The sequence below is a fragment of the Mus caroli genome, unplaced genomic scaffold (genome assembly GCF_978045245.1).
Source record: "Mus caroli unplaced genomic scaffold, Mus_caroli_1 scaffold_10, whole genome shotgun sequence".
In the NCBI taxonomy this organism is placed as follows: domain Eukaryota; kingdom Metazoa; phylum Chordata; class Mammalia; order Rodentia; family Muridae; genus Mus; species Mus caroli.
Genome location: NW_028227265.1, coordinates 71,906,629 through 71,919,843, shown reverse-complemented (window position 1 = coordinate 71,919,843; position 13,215 = coordinate 71,906,629). Strand labels below are relative to the sequence as shown.

General features: G+C 40.7%; 1 protein-coding gene across 1 annotated transcript in view; it reads right to left on the bottom strand.

The window, feature by feature from the left end:
* The window catches only part of Galntl6 (polypeptide N-acetylgalactosaminyltransferase like 6), a 1,086,926-nt gene that overhangs the window by 69,869 nt on the left and 1,003,842 nt on the right, over positions 1 to 13,215 (bottom strand). The gene's annotated exons all lie outside the window — the stretch shown is intronic.

Below are 13,215 nucleotides of genomic sequence, written 5' to 3'. Positions count from 1 at the left end.
TAAAATTCTAGCATGTTGAACTTTACAAACAGATTACTGAAGAATAATTTTATGCCAAGAAACCACTCATTTAAAATGTACAACTTGGCACACTATTACATACATATTTATTAGTGAAATCACTCTTAATAAGATAGTGGACACACTGACAAATGTTCCCCCTTGCCACTTTGACAATTTACCCCAGCAATGAGGGACAGTTACGACCAAGCTACAGGTGGGTTAATCAATCATATTGTCAGAGAAAATGTTATAAAGGCAGGAGGACAGAAGGTAGTATTCAGTATCACCGTGGGGACAGGATGGATGGGACGGAACAGGAAACCAGAGAATCAGAGCTCACGGACACAATGGAAGACACAGGAACACCTTGACTCAAACTCTCAGTCTCTCTCTCTCCCTCTCTCTCTCCCTCTCCCTCTCCCTCTCCCTCTCCCTCTCCCTCTCCCTCTCCCTCTCCCTCTCCCTCTCTCTCTCTCTCTCTCTCTCTCTCTCACACACACACACACACACACACACATATGAAAATTTAAAAAAGGAAAACCATTCTCCTAGATAGATTGCACTGAGCATGAGAGAAGCTGAAGCCTGGGGCCACAGGACGCCTGTGCCCTGAGAGAGACAGAGTCTCCTGCAGTCTTGAAAACTTGTCTTACAGCCATTCCGTGGCTTTTCTCTGATCTTTCTTATACATTACAGCACTGCTATAGAATACAAGAAGCTGGGAATCTTGTTTCCAAATTCTGGCTAAAGCTGTAAATAAAATTTTCTCCTCACCAGTTTTTGTCTGTTCATTTTGCTGCTGTTATCAATGGGTCTAAGATTTCTACACATCTCTACCATCTTTTCAGATTTTTTTATCCTTACCATTACAACATTGAGCCTCTAGTATTTCTCACGTCACTAATGGTGTTATGCACTTTCAAGTATCTTTATTTTTGTCTTTAAATATCTTCATTGGTAAAGTATCTGTTTGATTCTTTTGCTTCTTTTTTCCTTTTTTAATTTTAATAATTTTTATTACGTATTTTCCTCAATTACATTTCCAATTCTATCCCAAAAGTCCCCCATACCCTCCCCCCCCACTTCCCTACCCACCCATTCCCATTTTTTTGGCCCTGGCGTTCCCCTGTACTGGGGCATATAAAGTTTGTGTGTCCAATGGGCCTCTCTTTCCAGTGATGGCCGACTAGGCCATCTCCTGATACATATGCAGCTAGAGTCGAGAGCACCGGGGTACTGGTTAGTTCATAATGTTGTTCCACCTATAGGGTTGCAGATCCCTTTAGCTCCTTGGGTACTTTCTCTAGCTCCTCCATTGGGAGCCCTGTGATCCATCCACTAGCTGACTGTGAGCATCCACTTCTGTGTTTGCTAGGCCCTGGCATAGTCTCACAAAAGACAGCTATATCTGGGTCCTTTCAGCAAAATCTTGCTAGTGTATGCAATGGTGTCAGCGTTTGGAAGCTGATTATGGGGTGGATCCCTGGATATGGCAGTCTCTAGATGGTCCATCCTTTCGTCACAGCTCCAAACTTTGTCTCTGTAACTCCTTCCATGGGTGTTTTGTTCCCAACTATGCCGGAGCCTAGCAAACACAGAAGTGGATGCTCACAGTCAGCTACTGGATGGATCACAGGACCCCCAATGGGGGACCTAGAGAAAGTACCCAAGGAGCTAAAGGGATCTGCAACCCTATAGGTGGAACAACAATATGAACTAACCAGTACCCCCCGGAGCTCTTGACTCTAGCCGAATATGTAGCAGAAGTTGGCCTAGTCGGCCATCAGTGGAAAGAGAGGCCCATTGGTCTTACAAACTTTATCTGCCTCAGTATAGGGGGACGCCAGGGCCAAGAAGTGGGAGTGGGTTGGTAGGGGAGTGGGAGGGAGGGAGGGTATGGGGGGAACTTTTGGGATAGCATTGGAAATGTAAATGAAGAAAATACCTAATTAAAAAAAAAAGGAAAAAAAAAGAGTAGAACATCTCAATTTAAGCGAAACCCAAGGTATCCATTATTTTCCTAGAGGTAGTTTCTGTGGTACTAGGGCTAAGAAATTTCTGCTTATGTAGACATTTTTTTAATCTCTGTTTTCTTTTATATAGACTCATGGCTTATTTTGAGCTGATTTTTGCATATGGTACAAAATGTGAGTTGAACTTTATTTATTTATTTATTTATTTAGTTTTAGATATGTATTTCCAATTGTTTTAACATCATTTGTTGAAAAAGGTCTAAATTATCCACAGTTTTACCTTTATATCTTGTTGAAACTCAACAGGCCATGTATAGTCACCCATGTGTGTGTGTGTGTGTGTGTGTGTGTGTGTGTGTGTGTGTGTGTGTGTAGAGGAGGTACTTTGGGGAGAATCTGAAAGGCATAATTTCTGGCAGGCAAGCCAATGGTAACCCATGCCACTACAGCTTGGGTATAAAAGGAAATTTACCTTTTATTCTAGTGATTATTACTCTGTTCACTTAAAAATCACCAGCAGCATTTCTAACTATTAGCCAAAGAGAGATCAAGAGCACCAGGCCTTTGATTAGCATGTCTAAATTAGCAGACTCCTCCTTCTCTTCATGTAACCCTCTTCCCTGAGGCCCAAGAAGACAATTGAAAAGGTGGAAGAATTTATTTCCCCTTGTGGACTTAGTCCCTTGCAGTTGGAAAATGTGGTCGAGTAGGAAAGCAGAGCTGACTGAAAGGGCCAGGACAGTAATGTAGCTCCCATGTCCACATTCCCACTAACCAATTTTCCTCAACCTCATCTCACCAACTCACAATAGTGTACTCACATGTTGAATCAATCTCCTAAGAAACTTCTTGATTAGATCAAGGCCTCCATAGTCTAATCATCCCTGGAAATCTCTCACAAACACATCCACACAAATACAAAATGTTTTAGTCTTTTCTTCTTCCAATCAGATTCACAAGATTAAGTATTAATCACAACATCTATACACATCCATTTAGGGTGGCTTGCAGTCCTGGCTCTCTTCTTGTCTTTTCTTCCATTCCAGTTTCAGTTAGAAAGAGTGGCAGGTTGAATAAGAGTGGCTTTTCGGTCCTGTTGGTAGAACTGTTTGGGAGGGATTAGGAGGCGTGGCCTTTTGGAGATGTATCACTGGAAGCAGGCTTTGAGGTTTCACAGGACTCCATTCCTGGTGTCTTCTCTATCTGCCTCCTGCTTCCTGGTGAAGATGTTAACTCTCAGTTGTGCCTGACACCATGCCTGTGCTCTGCCATTGTACTCTAACTCTCTGAAACGTTAAGTTCATTTAAACAACTTAAACACTTAGGTGTGTGTGTGTGCGTGTGTGTCTGTGTGTGTCTGTGTGTGTGTGTGAGAGAGAGAGAGAGACAGAGAGAGAGAGACAGACAAACAGAGAGAGAGAGAGAGAGAGAGAGAGAGAGAGAGAGAGAGAGAAGAGAGAGAGAGAGAGTCACAAGAGAGAGAGAGAGAGAGAGAGAGAGAGAGAGAGAGAGAGAGAGAGAGAGTCACAACAAGGCCAAAGTATTGAAGTAAATATTCAAGCAAAGCGAGGCCATCCTCAAATGTGCTACAGCATTCAGTTCCTAGTTTTTAGTGGATCCTATTTGATTTTCCATAATTTCAAAGCAGGGAGAAAAAAATACTATCTTTCCAAGTGTTCATCAAAGTTTTCTTAGATCAAATAAAGTATCTGCCCAATGTTTAGGTTACCTGTGAAATTTTGTTTCCCTCCCCAAATACTTTTTTAGAATTGGCCCATCAAAGTCATCCAGATACTACAAAAACACTAGCTGGCGTTTGACGAAGTCTCAGTTTGCAGAGTACCAAGAGTAAACTACCTGCTCCACCTCCCCTCGCACTGAATTGGAGATGAATTCTTGCCATGAATGAATAAATCACTGGTTACAAGGAGACGTAGATGGAAGTGAAGGAGTAGAAGCCTCAAGCTTGTTGGCAGTGTGCATTTAGACACATCATGGGAAGAGGCGAATTCCACAAAATGAGTCCCTTCCCTCCAGGTGCCCATGAGGCTTATTGGAGTCCTGGAAGCCACATTTGTGAAGCAGCCAGTGATAGGTGTGAAGGTTGTGCATCTACTTATTGAGACTCTGCTGTACCAAAATACTTTATTTGCTTAAATTTCAGTGGCTTAATTTTGTAGCAGCAGGGACCTACTTTGTCTGAGAAAACTTTCTTCTTTCCAGATCTCCAGTAGAGTCAAAATTTCGGGAAAATGTTCACTTCTAATAGGGATAATGATTAAAAACACAATTATAACTCCCTCTTGCCTACCAGTCAGCTCACCTCATAGTTTGTTTTTTAAGTGCTTTAAAGGAAGCAAGTTATCTAAATGCTAAATAACAGCACGGAGTGCCAAAATGCTCTAGTTGGAGCAAGAGTAAGCATTATAGACTAGAAAACAGCTAGAAATAGAACATAGCATGCCTGAAATTTTATTAGGACATACAAACCAAAGCTAATCATTGCCTATGTGAGCCAAGGATTGTATAAGTATATACAGCAACAATTTAAATACTACCTTTATTCAACAAAATATCCTAGTGAGTATAAACAAAGTGAAAATAAAATGTTGGCAATCCGTGTTAGACCCCAAGACACTGAACATTGTCCTTACAGCCTAAAGACTGTTTGGCTAAATTATGCATTTTGGTTTGCATACTAGGAAGCATTTTCTAGTTGATGCACATGTTGAAGCAAATTTAAATTTGGGAAAGCACCAGGAACTATTTGAACCAATTAAAATGAGTAAAACGGCTTAATGTTGGGAAGAACTTAGCATTGATGGGGAGAATGTGGGGCTCAAATAAATCTAAACTGAAGGATAGTTTTGAGAGGTTGTAGGAAATGGTGACATTTTAAAATAATGTATTTACACCTCTTTATGACACGAAATGGCAGGGGACTGCTTATGTCAGCTTTTTACTATTTTAACTTTGCTGTTTAGTGTATATGTATATATGAAAATTCTATGTGTTGCCTCCACATTGCTTTAATATCTATATACAACTATGAGCTGAACAAAGATGGCACCAAAGGACATTCCAAACTGGATGGAGAAAGCCATGAGGCCTCAGACATACCCAAAGAATGACAGACAAATGAGGAAAGATGGCAGCAGGACAGATGGCACTACCCAGGACATGGCTCACCTGCTGGTTATCCTGTGCCAAATGGTCAGCCTGAGAACACATATCCATGGTTTATTATACAGACTGAATAAATTATATTTGGGAACACACACAGGTATGCACGCACAGGTGCGTGCGCACACGTGTGTGTGTGTGTGTGTGTGTGTGTGTGTATAAAATAACAGTAAAAAAAGGGCCAACAATTTGAAGGAGCAGAGAGTGGATATCTTGGTGGTTCTGGAGGGAAGAAAAGGAAGGAAGGGAGAAATGCTATAATTATATCACAATCTCAAAGAGATGTAGAGGATAATGTATTATTCTGTGTTCATTTGTTATCAAATAAACAGAATTAGCATTTACGACATCCTTGGGTTAGGGATTAGGAGTAGCTGAGGGTCAAATAGTGGAGAAATAACTCGTGTTTCACATTTTCCCGGTTCCTGATGCCATGTGTCAACAGTGTCTCATGTTGCACAAGCATCAAATACTCAGGGTTCAAGATGAGTGCAGGACTAAGTGTGAGGGTGAGCTCTACCGGGGCTGCCTACCACACACGTACTTGTCTCCAGCGGAGGGAGTAGTGTAAGTGAGGCGCGGCTACTTTACATAGGCTTGCTCTGAACTCACTGGAAAAGCACATTGCTATTGGTTTAGCATATGTAATGTGCTATATGCATTTCTGCCTGGAACATAGTAAATAAAAACACAGTAAAAAGAAACCGTAGTAAAATACCTGGTAAATACTTATTGACAATTTTTGAGCCTTCTCGGGGTAACATTTATCTCATGCAATGGTATATATCACCATAGCTTAATGATTTATTGAATCATAATTGGCCCATAGATTTGTAATTTATTTTATAGGAAGATATCATGGAGAATAACTGAAACAACCTGTATTGAAAATGCCCAAAACCCTTAAATAAAAAATAAGTACATTTAAATAGAAGGTATTATTTTAATGGAGACTATTCTATTTTTATATTGTGGTCAAAATGAAAGAGCTGTAAGCCCAAGATTGCAGTGTGTGAATCATGTTTAGTCCTCGCCACCCGCACTGGACAGCCTTATTGCCCTTTCAGTTGTATTGGAAGGAAGAGTTAGGGATGGTCATTATCTTCAGAGGGATTGCGGCTGCACAGCAGAGCTTGCCATTTACCGAGGCCGAGCCTTGGGGGAAGAACCTATCATTTGCTGCTTTCTGGGAGAAAGCCTGCAATTGGCCACCATGCCCCTGAACTTCCTGATAGTTCAAATAAAGCTCTGAGAGCAATACTGAGAAACGCGGGCTGCGGTGCTGTCTGAGGCTGTCATGCCACGGCCCTTCTTTGCCAGGCAGCTTTATGAGAATAAACTGATTCACAGCCATTAGGGGAGAAAGGTCAATCTGTGGAAGCTGAAACTTCACATTCATCACCCTACTATACAGTCTTGTCGGCAATTTTATTTTCAGACATCAAACAAGTAATTTTGGGCTTGTTAATGCCTTTTACCAACTGATACAGTGGCCGAGACACAAACAAAGAGAGGGCTGCAGATGTGATATTGTGCTTTGCCTTTCACCTAGATCAGACAGGAATAACTGATAATAAAATCAACAAAGAAGTGGCTAGTAATTGAATTGGGGTGGTCTGGCTGCTACCCTAAAGGACTTCTCCATCCCTTCCTCCTCTGCACGGCTTTCCCTACCTCCAGCAATTTTAAGAACCTTTAAGAATTCTAAGGGTATTTTAGAAATACCCTCTAAAGTCAGCAGGCACCCGCATCCCAGGGAGATGTCTTCGGAGAAAGGCATCCTTGGAAGTATATTAAGAAGACATTTCATAGCTGAGATAATCAAACAGCCTTTCTCTTTCTGACCTTAAATTTACTCTTCATACCCATGGGATTTTCAGGATATGGCTATTCATTTAAAGATATGTCCATAATGTGTGTGTGTGTGTGTGTGTTTTATGAGACTAGTAAACAATCAGTTAGCTAGGCTAGGGATGGTGCTATAAGCCTGTAAACTAACACTCCAGGAGGTAGAGGCCAGAGGATCAGGAATTCAAAGTTGTCCTTGAGTGCATAGTGAGTTTGAGGCCAGCCTAGGCAATATTAAGACCTTGTCTCAAAAACAAAAAAACCGGGCTGGTGAGATGGCTCAGCAGGTAAGAGCACCGACTGCTCTTCCAAAGGTCCTGAGTTCAAATCCCAGCAACCACATGGTGGCTCACAACCATCTGTAATGAAATCAGACACCTTCCTCTGGTGCATCTGAAGTCAGCTACAGTGTACTTATGTATAATAATAAATAAATCTTTGGGCCCGAGAGAGCTGAGTTGACCGTAGTGAGCGGGGTTATCCGAAGTGAGCAGAGGTCCTAAAATTTCCCAACAACCACATGAAGACTTACAACCATCTGTACAGCTAAAGTGTACTCACATACATAAAATAAATAAATAAAATCTTAAAAAAATATAAAAGTAAAAAAATCAAACAAACCAAAGCAACATTCTCCAAAACACCCTTGCCCCAAATCCCATAATCTCTGTGTGTGTGTGTGTGTATATATATATATGTATATGTATATATATGTTAGATGCTATTCATGCAATATATTGCCTCTTCTATTAAATCATAGGTTCAGTGATAACATACATGAAAAGAGTTAGCAAATAATCAAACTATGTTAAATTCAGATCTTGTTTCACAATGAGTGATGATTCATTCTCTCTTAGTCTAGTGGTCAGTGTTCAGGTGACTTTTACAGTTAAACTTTTTTCACTCTACCTAACTGCCATTGATAAGCAAAGTTACAACTTCTGCTTAACTTGCTCTGTACTTAAAGCCCCAGAGATTAGCAATGTACCTAACACACAATCAGCATTTTTTTTTTGTTCTAGAAAGAAAACATTAAAGGAAATAGCAAGTATCTGTGCATTTTATGTATGTGAGCACAGACGCTGGGCAAAATGGATTTCTCCGGACCTGGTGCTCCCAGAGCCCATGTGCAGGCTACCACTCAGAACTCACTTAACAAACAGTCCGCAGCCTCCTCTCTCCCCTCCCTCATTCCTCTGTTTCTGTGTTGATACTACATTCTCTCAAACGCCAAGAGGGCAACTTCACACATAGTCGAACCTAGCCTTTTTATGCACAGAGCAAGCAAATCCATACAAACCTTTTAAGAAATTGTCTTTGCATGTTTCTTGCATTTGTAATGGTACTTTCTTTATGCTCACTTTCATTTGATACTGGCTGGTTGGTTGAGCTTTCCATTTTATTCTATGTGCTTCGCCTCTGGCCCGTCCTCTTTTGAAGCCATCAGTTTCTCCTCACAGTCCAAAAGAAGAGGAAGGGGCTCCTGGGCCTCCTGGTCCAGAGGAGGCAAGCTTTTCCTCCATGACACATCCATGGGTCAGCCTCTTAGATTTCAAACACAGCTTGATGTAAGCCTGTGCCTGCTCCTTCCAGCTCCATGCTTTTGCTGGTGCTTTTGCCACAAAGACCATAGCTGCCTTTTATTCCAAAGCTTCTGTAAAAGCAGGGTGTTTAAGGGCATGCTTTGGACACAGACCTTGGTCCACGATCCAAGGTTCTATTCATTTGCCATTTAACTCCTGTCCTTTTTGCTGTGAGTTTCCATTTCCCAGAACTATGGAATGTTTCTGTGAGATCTGACCTTTAGCAGATTTCACTTCTTTGACTTTAGCTGTTATCCTGAAACTGGTAAAAATCTAATTCTCTCATATCCATGAATGGTTGTCATAAAAGTCAAGATGAAATTTGAGAATCATAAATAAATTACTGACACGTCGAAGGTGAAATGTTAGGGTATGAGGTTCTGTCTGATATGTATGAGGCAGGGAGGAGGTGTCTTTAGAGATTTCGGATAGAGCTCGTTTCCAGCCTTGTTGCTAGGGAGATTGATCAGTTGGGAAAAGGCCTGCTGTGCAAGCCTGAGGACCAGAGTTGGATGCCCAGCCTCCATACAGAAAGCTAGGCATAGTGGAGCATGTCTGAGATCCCAGTGTTAGGGATGTGGAGACAGGTGGATCTCTGGGGCTTGCTGGCTAGCTAATACTGAATCTCAAGCTCCAGGTCCTGTGAAAGACATTGTTTCAACAGACATAATAGACAGCTTGTGGGGAACAGCACTAGAGGTTGATTGCTGGCCTCTACACCTATGCACATACATGCGAATTTACACACACACGAACACACTCTCCTCACGCCGTTGGTTCCAGCCTTATCTCCTGTTAGCAGGAAAGAGAGCAGTCATTTATGCTTCCAGGATTGTCGACTTCACAGTCTATACCGTTGCCCATGTGGAAGATTCTTCTAGTGAAACTTCCCTGGACCAAGATGCTGCCACAGCTACTACTGTGTGATAGTTAGTTGGAGTGGTTTGCTGTGGGGCGGCTGCTAATTTTATCATGTCCCTTCTATTAGAGGTAGTCCTTTCAAACCTAGTGACTTTGAAGGATCTCAGAACAGACTGCCAGTTACAGGAGAATCAGAGCCTGAGTTCCATCCCCAATCTCCCAGGTGCTAGTAATTACTCCTTCTTTAGCAGAGTGTTCATCACAATGAGAAGGTAGACCTGGGACTCTTCTACTCATTTATCACTCAGTCATATCTAGCAGGCCATAGTGTTTCCCAGCATCCTTTGCTGCTCATTGTCCTGTATTGAACCACAGTCACTGCCATTCTTAAGCAGGTGGCTGTCACCTCAATATTAGAGTCTTTCTATTCTCAACAACTGTAGAGATGAACAACCTTTCTCCAGGGACTCATTTACTCCTGGCAGATGTTTCCAGTGTTATACTCCAGGGTGCTGACATCAGGCCTCAAGTTGACTCAGAAAAATAAATAGGATTTTTGAATGCCAAGTAAATGCTCTGATTCTTATTGGAAGCCGAATTTTAAGTCACCATGTCTCAGATTTTTGCATTTTGTAGAAACAACACAAGGTTATTTTGCTTTTATTCAAAGAGATTAATAATGAGAACAAACCTTGAACCCCATAGTAAGAGAAAACCATATATTAATTCATACAACCTATATCGTTAGATTGAATAAATGCAGCTTTGTGATTCTTATTTTTCTCAGCTCACTGAAGACTGGGTGAGAAGTTAGCCCAAAGTTGCCTCTGGTCACTGCTTCTGAAATACACTAGCTAAACTAAAGTATTCTTAATGACCTTCTTTAAAGTCTTTTATTTGCTTGGTCTTAAAGTCAGAAGTATCATAGCACTGCACCTTATGATGCTTAGACACAGGCTCCAAGAACATGTGGAGAATCATTTGTTATTATATGTTTCACAGATTCCTGGTTTGTGTTATGTCCTCCTGTCAGAGGACCATGTTAAAGAGAAAGTGCTGAATAAAGTCATTTGAATTGCTTTTACAATACAACTAGTGTGCTGTCTAGAGGACTTCAGCCTGTGTGTGTGTGCATGCATGTGGTACGTGTGTGAATGTATATGTGAGTGAGTGAGTTAGGAGTGAGTTAGTGAGTGTGTGTGTGTGCGCGCGCGCACGCACGTGTGCATGCATCTGCACATCTGTGTTTTTGGAGGGAGCTGGAATCACCAGTTTATATGGGTTCATAAATGAAAAGTGCACATTTTCATTGGATTAAATGAGCTTTGTAAAGTACATAAACAAGCCTTCAGGGTCACGTTTCCAGCTTCATCTCCATTTCCTAACGAAGGTAGGAAGATTAAAATATCTACTGACTAGATGTGACTTTGCATTTCAATTATCTTGACAGTTGCTCATCATTTTTGATGATTTAGCAATGCAGAGTGTAGCAAAGTAGCTGAGCTTCTCCCACAAAATATCAGAATTGTTTTTCATTTTAATATACTTCAAAAAGATCATAAAATGTTCCTTAGAGTGACAGTTGAGTCTCAATATTTATGACTTTCTGATTGCTGTAGCAGCTTAGGAAAAAAAACTAAAAATGAGCCCTCAAGTAAAATTTAAGTGGAAAAGATTAAAATTCAGGGTTATGGACTTCCTTCATTTGAATGAATATTTATTTTTTTCTTGGGTGTTTCATGTGCTAACCCTAGTTTCCCCATATTTGACAGGTTCTGAAAAAGTGCTTCATTTCTCTCCCCAAATATATGAGCTGCATGGTTTTTTGAACCCTACCCCTCTTTAGATCAGCACCACTTCCCCAACTCACATTTCCTACTATGAGCCAGACATGCAGAGCACCTGCCCACAGATGAGTGAGGTTCAAATCCACACAGCATCTGCCCACAGATGAGTGAGGCACAAGTCTGAGAGGATGAGTGAAGGAAAGGGGATAACTGTCAGGATGCCGTGCACTTAGGATGCCCACACAGCAATGATAGCCACATAGCTGATGTGTAATGTGTACACGAAGCTGTTTACTCTTTAACCTTCCTGTGAGATTTTGTTGCTTTCTCATTCATAGGCATTGAGTCTTACGACTAACTTAAACTGTGTTTCTTTATCCAAAACATAGCTCTTTAATCAGTTTATGTTTTTGTAACTATTTTGTTCTCCAGTGTTTCTAAATATGTTTCTTTTAGTGCAGTGTTATTAATATCTTATTATTTTGGGGGAGTAGTATGATGGTTTTCTTTTAAGTAATGTGTAATATAATTTCATACTAGAATGTCTCACTGCTATTAAAAGAATCGTGGATGCAGTAGAGAAAAATGTGAACGCTGTTGACACCTTCACAAAGCAAGGGAAGAAGAACATGAACCCAAAGAGATTTATTAAGGACAATAATTTTATTAAAGTTTGTTAAAATGTCTAAGTTTTAAAATTTTTTATTTATTTTTATTGTATGTGCATTGGCGTTTGCCTGCATGTATATTATGTGAGGGTTTTAGATTCCCTGGAACTGGAGTTACAGACAGTTATGAGCTGCTATACGGGTGCTAGGAATTGAACCGAGTCCTCTAGAAAGAACAGCTAGTGCATTTAACCACTGGACCATCTCTCCAGATTCCACATGTGTAAGTTTTATTAAACTTGCACCTATGTTTCCCCCCCTGAGATTTCTAATAATTTATCTTCTCATTAAGTTACCTAAATATTCTACAAGCCCTGTTTTAGATGATGATATAGTGTAAAATAACAAACTCAAAACTCTGCCCTTTTGAGACTGATAGGTGTGAATGGATTCTGGTGACACAGTTGGTGATGATGATGATGGTGATGATGATGATGATGATAACTGTGCTTGAGAGAAGTTGATATCTGAGTTTACTGAATCTTGTAAACAAGACCAAGTGGTTACCCATTGCACCTTAGTAAAGAAGCAAAGACAAGTAATTCAAGATTAGATTCCTCGGGGAGCCTAGCACCAAGGCATCTGGGAAACACCTTCCTTTTCGATTTGGCATCTAAGCTGTAGCAGCTATATACTGTACTGAAGAGAACAGACACAACTATGAAGAAAGTAACATGGAAAAGGGAGACACTTGTCAGGGTTGTTCAGAGAAGGTTTGGAAGCTTCTAAAATGCAGATGCTATAAGAGTCCTCACATTTGATCTACATGAAAAATTTTATTTAAACAAAACAAAATAAAAGTAGCCTTTGTTAATTATGAGAAATTTGAGAATGATCTAAATCTTTATCCAATATTAACTCTAGTTCTAAAGGAGGAGAAAGCTGAGATTTAGCCAACACTTCCCCAGCCTGTTTTCCTATTCTTCTCTCTCTCTCTCTCTCTCTCTCTCTCTCTCTCTCTCTCTCTCTCTCTCTCTCTCTCTCTCTCTCTCTCTCGTCATCTATCCTGCAGGCCTTGTTTTATTTTTCTACTATTGGCCATTCATTTGTTCATGAGCTTCCACTTGGTTTTGAAACCTGCAAAAGGTGACACTGTAGACAAGGATATAGCCTGGACTAAGGGCTGATCCAACTGATATTTAACACAGCTAACAATGATTAACAGGAGATGATAGTTAAATATAATGCATGTGAAGATGCGATGATACAGAAAACCCATCCACAGTTAATAGTTCTTTAAGCAATGGAGATAAAGCAGAGTTCTGGGAACTCTTCCCACATAGGAGTTTCTGGCAGACAGTGTCTTAGC